The 14425-nt window shown below is 52.6% G+C and overlaps 1 protein-coding gene across 1 annotated transcript in view; it reads right to left on the reverse strand.

The window, feature by feature from the left end:
* EPB41L1 (erythrocyte membrane protein band 4.1 like 1) overlaps positions 1-11363 on the reverse strand; it is a 124593-nt gene extending 113230 nt beyond the window's left edge. The window contains exon 1 of the mRNA XM_041732803.1: positions 11200-11363. The gene's annotated coding sequence lies outside the window, so the exon portion shown is untranslated. The remainder of the gene's footprint in view (positions 1-11199) is intronic.
* Between the last annotated feature and the right edge of the window lie 3062 nt (positions 11364-14425).

Raw genomic sequence — 14425 nt, forward strand, 5'->3', positions numbered from 1 at the left:
CTCAATAAATATTTTTTTTAATTTTTTTTTTTATTATTTATGATAGTCACAGAGAGAGGGAGAGAGGCAGAGACACAGGCAGAGGGAGAAGCAGGCTCCATGCACTGGGAGCCCGACGTGGGATTCGATCCCCGGTCTCCAGGATCGCGCCCTGGGCCAAAGGCAGGCGCCAAACCGCTGCGCCACCCAGGGATCCCTCAATAAATATTTTTAATTAACAAACAAGGGGGCAGAGTGAACTAGAATAAAACAGGTCAGATAGATGGGCAGATTGATGGGGGGGGGTCCAGGAGACAAAAGGAGGGTGGCACCTCCCTGACCCCTTAGACTCCAGGCCCTCCCTGAGACCTGGACTGAGGACCAGGACCACAGCCACCTAGGGCATGCCAGGGGCGTGGCTTTGAAGGAATTTCCCCTTTCTCAGGCTCTGCTTTTCCTAGCGGTGACCTTTGGAGCCTTCACCTCTTACCCTATAAAATGAAGGTGTTATTGCTATGGTACATGCAGGGCTATACAGGGCCAGGCCCACAGATGCTGGGATGCTCTCTGTCTCTTGCTGCTTGGCAACAGCCTCCTCTTCTTAGGCCACGCCCTGAATTCCCCTACCCCCAATATTCCCCTGACTCCCACCTCTGTGGTCCTTTTTCCTTTCTGGGAAGGAAAGCCCAGAATAATGATGGCTCCAGCCCACTCACGTCCCACTCACCTGGGATCACACACATACACCCTGGCAACAGATTGCAACCAATATGCCATTTGCTTGTCATTTACACCCCTCCACAGGTTCCTTGGCCCACTCCTTACTTCTTCCTCCCAAATGAATGCAGGCCCAAGTCCATAACTCACCTGGGTCTAGTGCTGAACTCACTGTGGCCAGTTCACTCAGTGTTCTTGGGTGGGGGCTCCCCCTTCTGGGCCTTTGCTTCCCATCTGTGTAATGTGAGGAATGAGGAGGGTGGATCAAGAGATTGCTTCTCCTGCTGGCCAGCTCTGATAGTTAGAGATCCTGACATTTCTGGGATCATTTGGCACTTTACCTTCAGACAAACTAGAGTTCAGATCTCCACCTCGGCCAGGTAAACAAGCAGCCCTGTTATTATGGGACAGACTCCAATGCAGGCCTACAGAGGCTAGGGACTACAGCCCACCTCTGACCACTCTTAGCTCAAGTCCAGGTAGAGGGACAAAGGCCCCCCCCCCAATTCCCATTCACTGGTCCCCAGTACCTCCACTGTAAAGCCCTACCCTTCCGGTCTTCTCTCTCTGGTTCTCCATAGTGGCACCATGAGCTGTCAATCCCTCAAATTCTTCTTGGCAAAACAAAGCTTAATGCTGCCCCTGCAGGGGCGGGAGGGCGACCCCAAGCCCCTTCTGTGTGGAGATCCCGGAGCTGCTCCTGCTCTTTCACTCTGCTCTTTCCTCTTTCTGGCAACTCCTCAAGTACGCCCCCTACTTTCCCATCTCCAGCCTGGAGCTCCCCTCCTTTACCTCCATAGGGAACACCTGTCTACACTGATTATGGAGTCTACACTGATCTCTCCCTCCTCAGCTTGCTCTGCCATGTTTCTGCCAGATGCTACTCCTTGTAGGAGAGTCTTACTGCCCCTACTTAACCTTAGAACCCTGGAGACCAAGGGACTCTTTCTTTTTTTTAAGATTTTATTTATTTATTCATGAGAGACACAGAGAGAGAGACAGAGACAGAGACACAGGCAGAAGGAGATACAGGTTCCATGCAGGGAGCCCAACATGGGACTCGATCCCGGGTCTCCAGGATCAGGCCCTGGGCTGAAGGCGGCGCTAAACCACTGAGCCAGCCGGGCTGCCCCCAAGGGACTCTTACAATGATTTTTCTCTGTCTCTCACTCTCTCCCCCCAGCACAATGCTCAAACCATAATAGGTGTCTGCTGAAACAACAATGATAATAACCATTAACTGAAAAATAATGAATTCTAATTGTATATTGACCATTTAGTCTTTACAATGCTCAGATCTCAGCATTTTACACATAGCATTTCAGTTAATACCCCCAAGCCCCCAAGAGACTTGTTATCCCTAGCCCTTTGGTTTAAGCTGAGGAAACTGAGGCTCAGAGAGGTGAATTAACTTACCCAAGATCACACAGCCAAGACATGGCAGAGTCAAGACTAGAATTTAACTTTTTACCCTTTGCTTTACTTGGCCTCCCTCCAATCCACAAAGAAAGGAGGGGATATGTGTAAAGTCATGGCTTACCAGTGATGGGGTCCTGGGGGCTCCAGAGAACTCAGCCCAAGGCCAGAGGCAGATTCTGCAAATAAAACTCAATATCCTTCTTTTGAGCACCTGCTCTGTGCAAACTCCTGTTCTTGGTGCTGGGGGGCAAAGAATGATACATGAAACATCCTAGTGCTCACAGTCCTGCAAGAGAGACAAGCCATGTCCCAAGATAAAGCTAAGATCAGCAGAACTCCTCCAGGAGGGGAATAGATAAGGTGCTAAGGGAATGCAGAGGAAAGACAGATTTTCGTTATGGGGGTGGGGATGGGAGGGTCCACACAACTTTGTGGGACAGAGGTTGGCATCTGAGCTGAGCCTTGAAAATGCAGACAGGATTTCAACAGTGACTAGAGAAAGGGGGATGGCATTCCTGGCAGGGAAGAACCCAGGGACCTGGGGCAGAGATACAGGTAAGTACTGAGCACGTCTCAGGAGCCTCAGGAAACATATTGTCCAAATCCCTGTCCTTGGCACTGGCCCCCAGTGTCCAGCCCTGAAGAGAGACTACCTCGAGTATCCCTAGACTCACAGGCACCTGGACCACTTACTGTGAATGGGCACGGAAAGACAGAAATCGCTGGGCACCTGGGCATGTGGTTGGATAGGCGGGACTTAAGGGGCGAGAATCCAGGCTCTGTATGGCATCTCTAAAGATGGGAGATGCTAAAGGGAGAGGCAATCCCTTCAGAGGCGGGAAGCAAAAGGGTGAAGAATGTGAATTGGGCAACAGGAAACCTGGCTTCTAGAGCCACAGATCAAAGCTACCGGCAACTATCATGTCTAACTCCCCATTTAACAGCTGGGAAAACTAAGGCCCAAACAGGGGAAAGAACTGACCCACAGTCCCTCAGCATCTTCCTCTAAAGCCAGTAATGCGCTGAGAGGCAGGAGAGATCTGCCTTTAGCTCCTGACTCTGTCCTGAACTCCCCAGGGACCCTTCCCCAGTCATTGGCCTACCACTCTATAAAACCACCCTGAAGATGACGAATGCTCAAAGACATAGATGGTGCCTATGGAGCCTTTCCCACAATCAAGGCACACTCTCAAAATTGTACACAGCGCTTCACAAGTTCATAAACATTTGAGACCAACATTCTCCAAGGGCCATCTGAAAACCTAAGGGTCACGGTCACCTGAACAAGGAATCTGTTAAAACAGGCTGATTCCAAGGCCCCACCATGGATCCCACCCTTCCAGGAAGCAGCTAAGTTTGGATCTCTGGGCAAATTTTAGAAGAGAACTTTTTTTTAGCAAGCTCCTTTAGGCTACTCTTGGGGGAGCAAATTTTGAGAAACCCTGTCTTAGGCAACTTTCAGAGGCAGGGGTAGAGGTAGGGTGCTAAACTACTCTCCTTTTAGCTGTTTCACATATTGAACTTCTGCTTCCTGGACTATGAAGAGAGAGCTCCGTGGCTTGAAGGTTTAAAGCCACTGTTCATTAATCAAAGTTCCTTCTGGTTGAGATACCTGCTCAAACTGACCATGGTCATGAGCATGGTCCCGGTGAGGGTGGGTAGAGGCCCAGCAAGCTGACTGTAGCTGCTCAGATTTGGAAGTGACACTCAGATCCAGCAGCCCTACCTTCAAGGGCATCTGCATTCCAGAGCTGAACTTGGGGTGAGAGGTTCCGTATCAACCCCAGCCTGGAGGCACTTTTCCTCTCTCTGGACTGTCTTGCTCTGGCTCTTAGGCAGCTCTGGCTTCCTTGTTTTCCTTTCTAGCGTAAGGGCCCTCCTAAACCTGACTTTCCTGGCTCCAGTCTCTGCTTCCCTCCCCTCCACATCACAGAGCCAGATAGAGGATCTCCAAGCCCCCAAGTACCCTTCCTGGGAGACAAAGCTATTGTTCTTTGCAGATGATAAGCTTATTTAACTAGAAGACTCAGGATAATCAATGAAAAACTAAGGTGACCAATCTAGTCAAGTACCTCGAGACCTGCCCTGTCACCTGCCCCTGATGCATGTCTCTCCCACAGGTGGACACTGCCTAGGACAGGATGGGCTCAGAGCCCTGGTCACCCCAGGGCTGACACTGTAGGAAGGTCAGTTCCTGAGGGAAGTGACAGCACAGGCTGAGAGGTAGGAGAGACCTGAATGGGAGACTGCTCTCTGAGCTAAGAATTTGTTCTCTGAATTGGAGCAAGTGCACATCCCCCTGTGAACCTCTAAGCACTCTAGAATGTCCCAACCAGGACAGGATAGGAACGATTCAAGAGTACCCACGGGCTTTGGATAGATTTAGATTTAAATCCCAGCTGTGCCATTTGTTGGCTGAGGGCTGGGTAGGCCTTGGGCAAGTTATTTAGCCTCCTTTAATAAAATGGAAGTCTAATCTCCGCCTCGCTGGGTGGTTGCAAGGATTAAGAGACATAAGGCCTGTAACACGCTTAGCACAGGGCCTGGCACATGGTAAGCCAATAACGTAAGTGGCTTTTTATCAGTCACCAGAGTGAGCTTCTGCCGAGGAAGACTCTAGGCCTGCTAATTCACAAGTGGCCCCAAGCAACCCCCAGAACCACCTACTTGAACTGGGTCTGGAAGCTTTATCTTTAGACCTCTAATCTGGAGAGAAGATGGGAAGGAGGTGGGGGGGGAGGACAAGGGAGTGAGAGAAAACAAGAGGAAGGAGGGAGGTAAGAAAAATCAAGGGGTAAAGAAGGGCTGGGCTCCCCCAGCTTGGGGAAAATGAAGATGACTTCAGGGCAATTGCCAAGACAGGATAAGCCTTCTCTCCTTTCCAGAGCCTTCCCTACACCAGCCAAGGCAAGGCTTACAGTGACACAGCCTACTGAGAAGCACAACCCTGGCTGTCAATAGGGACATTGAAGCCTTGGGTTACCTCCAGGCTCTGGCTCCCCACATTGCTGCCACCCGCCTGCCTGTGGTGGCCTCCTCCCGTTGGAGCAAGCAGAGATGGCCAGAGCCAGACTGAGAACAAACAACCTGCCCATTCAGCCGCAGAGGCACCGCCTGTTCACTCAGGACTCAAGGAGGCCCCTGCTCTGGATTCGACCCTGACTCAGTAGGACTCTCCCCACTGGCTCCCTGGCTCCCAGCTCTGCACAGTGCCCTCTCCAGGCCTCTACCTGTCCCACCATCCTGCTCCTGGGGCCCACCCTGCAAGTAGGGGGGGAAGCGCTGTTCAGACGGCAAACGGGAGCCACAGACAAGGTGTTCCAATTGCCATTGACCAGCTGTGTGACCTTCGGGGTGTCACTTTCAGAGCATGTTTCCCTTCTCTGGCTAACAGAGAGCAAGGACCATTGCTAAGGTTCTCCTAACTGACAGCAGAGCAGCTATACTCCCAAGCACACAGGGGCACGGAGGACTTGCCTCCAGAGAAGAGCGGGCTGGGCTGGGCCGTGCTGAGAATGCAGTGGACGTGGCAATGGCCAAGGGTTATTATGCTGATGATGATTATAACTGAAAATCCCAGCAACAAACCCTTAAGCAATTTACAAAGAGCTCTCTCGTTATCCCCTGGGATTCACAATCTAGTGAAGTAACGAGAGCTGGATGATGCTAATTCACACTGGGCAGATGAGGAAGTGAAGCAAGATCTGAGGGATGCATCCCAGCTACTAAGTGTGCAGGGCAGGGGGTGCCGGAGAGGAAGTGATCATTATGGGGTGCTGACAGTGTGCCACCTCACCAGGCTTACTCACACCTGCTATCCAGACCAGGTCTGACCACCACGGCATGACATTGCAGGGGCTACTGTCCCCATTTCACAGAAGAAACTGAGGCTGAGCACAAGTAACTGACTTCCTCTTAGCTCGTGCTGCTCCATTGCAAAGCCTAGATTTGCAGCTAGGCTTGTAGAACTCTAGAATTTGCACTCTTTTCCATCTTCCTGTATGCACTGGGTTGAAAAGTGTCCCCCCAAATTCATGTCTACCCAGAACCTCAGAATGTGACCTTATTTGGAAAAAGTCTTTGCAGATGTAATTAGCTAAAATAAAATGAAGTCATACTGGATTAGGGTGGATCCTAAATCCAATATGACTGGTGTCCTTATAAAAAGAAGAGATGATACAAAGACACACAGGGAGAAAAGGGAGAAAAGCATGCGACAACGAGGCAGAGGCTGCTGCAGACCAAGGAATACCAAGGATTGCGGGCAACCACGAGAAGCTACGAGAGAAGCATGGGACAGACTTCCCCACAGAACCCTCAGAAGGAACCAACCTTACTGACACCTTGATTCCTCACTTCTGTCTCCAAACTGTGGGAGAATAAATGTCTGCTTTTTAAAGCCACCCAGATTGCAGTACTCCATTAAGCAGCCCTAGGAAATTAATACACTGTGAATCCTCTGAGCAGCAGACCTGGGACTCTTATTTTCAGATTCCCATCACCAGGCAGCTTTGGAGGCCTGTGAGAGGTCACTCTTGTCTATCCTTCATCTCCCTGACCAAGCTGGCCTCCACTCCACCACCTGTGCTTCTTCTCCTTCTAGGTCTCTATCCACCCTCTGAGCCTAATCTCCAGGTCACCAGTCCCTCCTCCACTACCCAGGCCACCCTCTGTCACCACCTGGAGAGCTGTGTTTTTGAAATGCAAATCTGATTCTTCCAAGCTAGCTTAATCCTCTTCCCTAGCTCCCCGACACCTGTAGAACTACAGCTCATCAGCCTGGGCCAGATACAGCCCCAAAGTTCTTCTCCGGCCTTACTTCTTCACCATTCAATCACCCCACCTGTCCCCACAACTCACCAACTTCTGCTCCAACCAAGAGAAGTATTTGGAGTTCCCCTAACAAGCCCTGGTGCCTTTGCACATGCTGCTCTAACTACTCGGAAGATAAATCCAGCCCAACACCATCTCTTCTCTTTGTAAAGGCTTTTCCTTCCTGAACAACCTCACTCTGTTACCTTGCATATTGTACGTCCTTTCATGTTGGCCCCTACACCCAGCCTGTGAACACTGCTGGATCGTTTCCATTTCTGGACGCTTAGGGCCCAGCACAAAGGCATTCAAGAACGTTGAAGTAGCCGTAATAGTAACAAATGCTAATACTTAGCAAATGTTTACTATGTGCTCAGCACCAAGTGAATCATTCCATGTATGTTCCTCATTTCATTTCCAAAACAATCCTATGGAACACGTACTATTTTTTTTTATTTTTATTTATTTATGATAGTCACAGAGAGAGAGAGAGAGAGAGAGAGGCAGAGACACAGGCAGAGGGAGAAGCAGGCTCCATGCACCGGGAGCCCGATGTGGGATTCGATCCAGGGTCTCCAGGATCGCGCCCTGGGCCAAAGGCAGGCGCCAAACCGCTGCACCACCCAGGGATCCCCTGGAACATGTACTATTAGTGGTCCTGTCTTACAGGTGAAGAAATGAACAGATGAAGTCCCTTGCCCAAGTCCACCCAACTAGCATGTGGCAGAACCCAAATGACTCCAGAACCAATGCTTGTAACCAGAATTAGGTACACCATCCATCCTAAAACCCTCATTTTATGGAAGAGGAAACAAGCAAAAAAGGGAAAGTGACTTGCCCACAAATAAGACATGGACCCAGATCTTTAGATTTCTTATTCAACATCCTCCCTTTTCTCATTCCATAGCAGGATCTTATTCCAAGAGGACACAGACAACTTGCTGGGCTGTGTCTCCTGGAAAGCTTTCTACTGCTCCCCTAGAGCAGAGCCCAGTACCAGCCCAGGCACAGAGTCGTGGTTCATCCATGGCCAGTAGATATAGCAGTTAAAACGACAGACAAATCTACTTCTAAAAATCTGAGGCCTGCTTAGATACTACAATGTCAGAGCTTGAGAGGACACTTTGGGTATCATTTAGTACCATCTCCCATTATATAAAGTCATCCACTTCAACAAATTTATTGAACACCAATCATAAGTCAGGCACTGTGTGGGATCACTAGGAAAGGTGATAAGCAAGTTCCTGCCCAGATGGTGTTTGCACTTCAGTGAAGGGAGACAGACAGACATTTAACAAGTTCATGTATAACTGCAAATTCTTGTGTACTATGGACTACAGGGGGCTCAAGAATGTATAACAAGAAAAACAGACTTATTCAAGGGAGTTGGCAAAGGTGCCCCTGAGAAAGTCACTCTTGAGCTGAAATCTGAAGAGTAGGAGTTAAACAAGCTAAGAAGCATGGGAAAGTGTGTTAGACAGGGAACAGCATATGCAAAATCCCAGAGGCTAGAAAGCTCATGGTGCCTGGATGATCTAAAAGAAGGCCAGAGTAGCTGGTTTCCAAAGAAGTGGGCAGGGACTGGATCTTGCCGGTTTAATAGGACAAGAAAAGGAGTGGAGAACTGAGCAGAGCAGGGAAACCCCTTGCTCAGAACCCGCCAAGAGCAGGCACTGTCAATGAGTTATTACATTATTCAGTGAAGGAGCACTCCGTCCAAGATGACAGGAAAGACCTAAGACTTGAAACCAGAACCTGCACCTGCCAGGCTAGGGCTGCGAGGCTACTGTAGTATGTGCAACAGTGGGCAAGGGATGCTTTTCCGGGGTTTCAACCTATAGAAGGTTCCAGTTTCCTGTCTGCACCTCTCTTGAGCTCAAGGGCAAGAGAATCACGTGTGTTTGTGAAACCATAGACTGCTAGGCTCCACCCCCAGAGTTATTATTGATTCAGTAGGTCTGACCGGAGCCCCCAAAATTTGCATTTCTAACAAGACCACAGGTGACCATGCTGCTGCTGGTGGGGTGACTATACTCTGAGAACTACTGCTCTAGATTCAAGTATATGGGGACAAAGGGACATGGTGAGTGGGGATGATGGCCAGGATCCTTGAGGGTTAGAAAGGTAGATTCCTAAATCTGGGTCACAGTGAGATAAATGCCAGGACTCTGAGAAACCAAAGGGGCCCCAGAATTTCACCTACTAGCTGCTCAGCCAGGGAAACTGAAGCTTAGGGGGTTCAGACTCTTCCATAAGAGAAGAGTGATACAAATGTGCCAGGCAAACAGACAAACACAAAAGGGTTGGACCAAAGTCCAAAGCAGACCCCTGGACCAGACTCCAGGGCTCCTGAGCTCCAGGCCTGAGTCTTTCTTGTTCTGAGAAAGGGATTCAGGGAAGGGGACAGCAAGCTTTGCTTTCCACAGCTTCTGATGCCAGAAACATTTTAAGAATTGCAGAAATCTGCTCTTGGCCCCCAATCCTATCACCCATCCACCCTCCTTCCTTTTACATTCCCAGCTCCCTCTCTTTACACTCCAAATCCTGTGCACTTGATCCTGGCAAGCAGAGCAGCAGAGGGGGAGGTGAAGTAATAGGAAGAACTGGAAGTGGAGGAAGAATTCTTGTACTCAGATGTCCTTCTTCCAGAACAATTCCTTCCTCCTATAAGAGTCTCGGTTCCTCTCTGTCCTTATATCCAGTCTACCCCTAATCCACGCACATTTTAGTACCAGCAACCGAAACCCACAAAACCAGAGGCTAAATTTCCAAACCACCTTTTCCCCCAGTTTCTCTATATTAGAGTGGCTCTGAACAAAATTTTTCTACCCAATCCTAGTTGGCAGCAAATTGCCATTTCTCTTGCAAACCCATATGCATAGGCTCACTAATACACAAACAGCTGTATGTACATAAAAACAAATATACCGGAACTTATAAAAGCACATACACAAATACATCAAGACACATTATTCACTGTTCACTGATAAAACATACCTCTGCACCCGAATGCACAAGAAAAACACAGAGACACACATGCAGACAGACCACAAATCTAGAAATGCATGCATAGACCAGTACGCGAGGAGGAAAGGGGTACAGACACACCCAGAGACCTCTCAGGGGAGAGGTCTCGTGAGGGGCAGGGGTATTCCTGCATGGGCTCTGGCCCTTTAAGAGAGTGGTTCTCCCTCCTTTCGGGGCACCCAAGGTGCGTCTCTACCCTCGAGGGCTGGAGAGGGTGACGGTGGGAGTGCGGCTGACCTGGCCAGGCCCAGTCGGGCTCTAGGCGGCTGTGAGCGCGCCGAGACAGGAAATGGATCCCTGAGCCGCCAGGGTCACCAGCCCGGGGGCCGCTGTTGTCGCCACTTCCCTCCCCCGCACAGACACACTCACACTCACACACACACACACACACACACGCTCGGGCTTCAGGCAGGACACGCCCTCCGCGCTCCGGCTCCGGCTCCGCCTGGTGCGCCAGCTCCGCCGACAGCCCGGCTCCCTCTGGCCCCTGGGGTGTGGCCGCCCACCTGCAGCAGAGTCTCCGCCGGCGAGGACACTCCCGCCGCCCCGGCCAGGTGCCCGGCCCCTGGGGACTACAGCGCCTCGGCCGCCGCCCCCACCCCTTCCTCTCGGCAGTGCGCAGACAAAGCGGTGCACACGCACACGGGGGCTACGCGGGTGCACACCCGCCCTCACACGCGCAGACACGGGAGTCACATCGGCGCTCACACGGCCACACACACACACACACGCCACAGCTCCAGCCACAGGCGAAGCCTCTGGCACACACCCTCATCCAGATGTACACACGCTCAGCTGCATATCGGACACACCCTCCGGCGGACACATTCACGACAGACACACGCAGACACACACACCCTCCCCGGATACACGCACGCCACCCAGCCCAGACGCGCGGACACCTACAAAGCACCCCCCCAGACACCGATGCACACGCGCGCGCACCAGCCGCTTGCACAGACCCACAGGCACACGCGCGCTCACACCCAACACCGGAGACCTGGATCCCGCCGCGCTACCCGCGCCAGTACTGAGACCCGCGAACCGAGGCCCGGGCTCCCGGCTGGGCGGCCTCCCGCCCCGCGGGCGTCCAGCCCCCGAGCCGGCCCGCCGGCCTGTCAGTGCTCCAGGACCGGGGCCGAGCCCGGAGCCGAGCCCGGAGCCCTCGGCGATCGCCTCGCGGACACACGCGGGAGCACGCGGCGGGCTCCCCGGGGCCGGAGCAGGGCGGCGCGGGAGGCTAACCTGGCGGCGGCAGCGCGGCTTCCGGGCGCTCTGTCCTCCGTCCGTGAGTCCGGCGGCCGCCGGGCGGGCTCCGAGGCGCACTCGAGCTGCGCACAAATGCCCCGCTCGCTCGCTCGCTCGCTCTCCCCTCCCACGGCGCCCAGCCCCCTCCCCGCCCGCCCCCCACCCTGGGCTCCCCCCTCCGCCCCGCCCCGCCCCGGCCGGCTGCCCCCGAGGAGGCGGCGGCGATCCCGGCCGCCCCAGCAGCAGCCTGCGAGCTAGAGGCAGCGGCGCCGAGCCGCGAGCAGCCGGGGGAGCGCGGGAGCCGCCGGAGCTGCCGGAGCCGCCGGAGCCGCCAGGGCCGGGGCCGCGCGTCGGGAGGAGCCGCGCCGGCCCCCGGGGAGGGGAGGGGAGGGGAGGGGAGGGGAGGAGGGGGCTGAGCCCCGCGAGCCCGCCTGGCGCCCGCCGCCCGCCGCCCGCTTCCCCACGTGGGCCCCGCGCCTGGCGCCTACCTGAGCCTCCTCCTAGCTCAGAGGCCGGGGCAGAGCGGCGGGCGAGGGACAGCAGAAGACCCCCCACCCCCCGGCCTCCTCGCCTTCCCGGCCCCAGCCCGGTGGGCTCGGGCCCCGCCCCGCCTCCTCCCGGGCCCCCGCCGGCGCAGACCCGGGTTTTCCCTGGCTAAGGCGCCTCGGCTCTCGGCCCGGTGCCCCGGGCTAACCCCGCGGCCCGGCGCCCAGCTCGCCCGCCCCCTCTACCTCCGGCCGGGACCTGGCCGACGCCCACCCACCTCCCCGCCGCCCTCCCATTGTTCCCGCAGCCGGAGCCTGCGGAAGACCGCGCAGCGCCCCTTCCAGCCCTCTTCCAGGTGGCAGTACCTCTGGGCTCTCCAAAGGCCCTGCGAGGGCTGGCCCCTGGCTCTGGGATCCCGACACGCCCCCCCCCCCCCCAACACACACACACACAGGCGCAGGCACGATCCTAGTAAAGAGTTTTTCTAAATTGGGGTTATAACCACCGGCCCTTATAGGCACTCCTTCAGGTCCTACTTTGAGTATAGACTGAGGCTTGCGCAGGGAGGAATTAACCCAAGTTCAGCAAGCCCGAGATGGCAGCGAGGAGAATACGGGGGTACCGATTAGGTGTCTCCATTCCATAGATGAAGAAACTGAGGGCTCCTGGGTCAGCGCCAGAAGTGCAAGGAATAATGAGCCTGCCTTCCTTTGTTAGATACTAAATGAAGCTGAGCCAGGGGTAAGAAGCAAGTGTCATGCACTTTGGAAGGGTTTACCAGAAGTCAGAAAGGAAGGTAAAGACCTACCAAGTGTCAGGCTTTTACTCACTTTGTCTGGCTTAGCCCTGACCATAGCTCTCTGTGGCAGCTCTGATTGTCCCCAGTTTGCAGATGGGAAGCCTGTCCTAGTCTCTCTACCAGGCAGCACAGGGTCAGGATAAAGCCCAACCATTATTCAAGTCCTTCCCTGCTGTCATTGCCTCCAGTATAGGAAATGAAGTGCCAAATGGGCAGCTAAGAACTTAAGAAATCAAGGATAGGAGGCTTAGTTTGCACTTTGAAGGACATCCACAAACTAAGAAAAAGCAGAACTGAGAGAGCCAAGGTCCCTGAGCAAGACTGAGCACTGCCTGTCCAGAAGGAAAAAGTTATAACTAATAATAAGAACTAATGATAACATGCTTGGAGCACTTACTGTATTCCAGGCACTGTTCTAAGAGCCTTACTTGTACTAACTCATTTAATCCCACAATAACACAATGTGAAAGGGATTATTTTACCCCTACTCTATACATTAGGGAAGCAAAACACAAAGACATTACATAGCTTATAAAGTGGCAGAGCCAGGATTCAAATCCAGGAAGCTGATTGCCAAGCCTGCATTTTTAACTACTGTACACCAGACAGAAGCAGCCCTGCATGTGAGATGAAGACACTGGAACTACCAGAGCACCCACCACAGCAGGATCCTATTCAACTTGTCATCCTGTCTCCCTGCGTGTACTCAGTGTGCCACACACAGCGCCTGGTCTGTAGGCCTAATTTGTTAAACTCCTGCATGACTGCCACATGGGGCTAGAGTGCCAACTGCCGCGTACAGGGTTCAGCTGCAGCCCTCTCTGCTCTGCTGGGCATCTTTATCAGTGGTTTTAGATGAAGCCGAGGAAGGCATGAAACACTAATCAAATCTACTGCTGTCATGAAGCTGGAAGGGACAGCAAACCCTCTGTAAAGCGAAATTACTTTCCAAAAGATCTCAGCAGCCTCGGGGCTGAACTAGAACTGACAAGATGAGGGGCCACACAGAATAAATATAAATTCCTGCCCTTTGGTTCAAACCAGAGCAGTCCCATAGAACTTTCTGTGGTGATGGAAATGTCCTAAACCTGCATTGTCTTTTTTTTTTTTTCTTTAAGTTGATTCCATGCCCAGCATGGAGCCCAACACAGGGCTTGAACTCACCACCCTGAGATCAAGACATGAGCTGAGATCAGGAGTCACATGCTTAACTGACTGAACCACCCAGGTGCCCCTGCATTGTCTGATATGATAGCCACTAGCCACTTGTGGCTATAGAGCACTTGAAATATGGCTAGTGCAAACGAGAGCCTGAAATTTTAATTTCATTTAATTTTAAGTGCTTAAAATTTAAATAGCCACATGGGGCTAGTGACTGCTGTATTGGACAGTACGGTTCCAAATGATCAGGTGCCAAAAATACAAAATAGAATCTAGATTAGGAAGAGTTCCAGTGAAAATGACTTAAAGGTTTGAGTTGACCTCAAGTTCAACAGTGCAATGTGCCTGTAAAAAAGAAAGGAAGGGAGGGAGTGAAGAAAGGAGGAAAGGGAGAAAGGAAGGAAGAAGGGGGAAAGTGAACATGATTACTGTGTCAACAGAAACCAGAGGTCAGACCAGCCTGGTGCTGCCCTGGATGGATCACATTTGGGCCACGGGGCCCAGCTCTGGGGCCCACATTCTGAGGATAACACTGTCACACGACAGTGTGTCTAGAGGAGGACACCACAATGCTGAGGACCTGAATGCCATTGTGTGATGAATGATTTAAACAGCCTGGAGTAGGGAAACCACAGGGTGCTGGAGTGGCTATCTCTACACCTCTGAAGGTCTGTCACACAGAAAGGGGATTTATTTCCTCATTATTCAGGTCTAATACACAAAACAAAAAATTCTGCAAAGCCCTAGGCCATACCATCTGAGGGAAGGATCCATGTC

This window comes from Vulpes lagopus, chromosome 18, assembly GCF_018345385.1.
Source record: "Vulpes lagopus strain Blue_001 chromosome 18, ASM1834538v1, whole genome shotgun sequence".
In the NCBI taxonomy this organism is placed as follows: domain Eukaryota; kingdom Metazoa; phylum Chordata; class Mammalia; order Carnivora; family Canidae; genus Vulpes; species Vulpes lagopus.